At 29.7% G+C, this 1875-nt stretch overlaps 1 protein-coding gene across 1 annotated transcript in view; it reads right to left on the reverse strand.

Annotated features, from left to right (window-relative positions):
• LOC104742251 (probable protein phosphatase 2C 12) overlaps positions 1-698 on the reverse strand; it is a 3330-nt gene extending 2632 nt beyond the window's left edge. Inside the window, exon 1 of the mRNA XM_010463235.2 lies at positions 468-698. The gene's annotated coding sequence lies outside the window, so the exon portion shown is untranslated. The remainder of the gene's footprint in view (positions 1-467) is intronic.

Below are 1875 nucleotides of genomic sequence, written 5' to 3' on the forward strand. Positions count from 1 at the left end.
AATAATCACAACCTCTTGAATTCAATATAACTCTGATAAACAATTCCTGAAACGATCTTAAAACTTGGTTTCCAAGTTGTTCCATATTGAAACCTACAGATTCAACAGATGCTTCTAAAAAATTGCGATCCACATTACTGGATCAAAAACTCGAAAACGCTGAAATTATCGAAAACATCAAATTAGATCTTCAAACCAAATTTTTAAAAAAATAAAAATAATAAACACAAAAATCAGAACGCGTCTTCGAAATGTTCCTTCGCGGATGAATCCAGTAAAAACAAAAAAATCGAGGATGAGCACAAAAAAAAATCAAACGCAAACGGATGATCTGAAAATGAGGAAAGCAGATTGTTTCAACGAAAGAAGCGATAAGACTCCAAAGAATCTAAGAATCTCGGTAACGATCACATCGTGCGAAGGAAACGATAACAATGGGGGGGGGGAGATTAAAGAGAAGCGTTTACGATTTGGATTTTGTTGCAATCAGGCGGCGATTTGGAGAATGGAGAATGAAGATTACGCGAAGAGAGACGAAGATGATGACGATTCATCCTCCGATCGAGAATCACGGATCCCGGCGATGGTGAGAAATGCCATGGTTTCAGCAGCCGTAAGAGAGAGAGAGAAGGGAGAAGAGAGAGATTAGAGAAAACGCGCAAAGAGAGGAAGGGTGAGGTCTCTTTCTTCTCTGTTTCTTTTTTTTTTGTTTTTTTATGATTTTTTTTTAATGAAGAAAGAAAAAAAATTCTTCCGCCGTTCTCGCAGCAATAAGCACTGTATGTGTTTTTATTCGGCGCTAATTGAAACGCTGTCGTTTTCAGTTCTTCACGTGGTCGACCTGGCTTAACCCCCTAAATCTCGGATTTATGAACCCACACAAAATTCAACCCATATACGTGTACACATTTTAGATTTGGTACTAAAAAAGACCTGGATCTTGAAATGTTACTCTATTTTGTGTTATGGTTTATAATTATTACTATATTAGGATCCGGCCGATTAGGATCCGCCGATGTGCGAGTTTCCATATAAGTTAGTATACTCAAATTTAGATTTTGTTTTCTGGAGAGATGTCTCTGAAGTCTTCAATTACCATAGATTTTATGGACAATCTGAAATGTCATATATAAAAAAGTTTTCAAGTTTAGAAATCAAAGTTATTAAAATTAAATTAAATTTAACAAAGAATATATATTTAATTATTTTCATAAGTAAAACAATGTTTAAAAGTAAAGAGATAAACTTCCAGTTGTAGAAAATAGTTGTTTATTTTTTTTGCTATAATACACCAATGTATATCAATTAACAAATCTACTATCTACATTATCAGTAAAAGTGTATTTGTACACACAAATATCTGTTAGAATATACTATGTAGTCTTTACTACTACCAACAAATTGTCTTTATAAACACATTAATAATCTATTATATGTCTCTTCACTTTAACATTTTTATATTTACAAAAACGCATATGTTAATCTTACATACTCCTATCTTATATATTACAATAGTAGTCTTTTTGAATAAATTATTTGATTTGTTCAAAAAAAAAATTATTTGATTGGTGAAAAAAAATGAGACGATCTATTTTTATTTTCTTTTTTTTTACTTCAATCTTTTTCTTTATAGAAAAGTGAGTATTACATTTTTTTAGAAACAGTAATTAGTTATATAATTTTCACAATCTTTTGTTATCTTATATAAAAGTAATCATTTTTTTTGTAAAATGAGCAACTTAAAATTAAAATAGGTAAAACATATTATAATTTCCTCATAATGATTTTTTCTAAATTTTAAAGTTGTTTAAATTTTATTATTTTCTTATAATTGCCATTCAATATTTTAAAAACGATTAAAAATAATAATTTTGT

Source organism: Camelina sativa, chromosome 14 (assembly GCF_000633955.1).
Source record: "Camelina sativa cultivar DH55 chromosome 14, Cs, whole genome shotgun sequence".
NCBI lineage: Eukaryota > Viridiplantae > Streptophyta > Magnoliopsida > Brassicales > Brassicaceae > Camelina > Camelina sativa.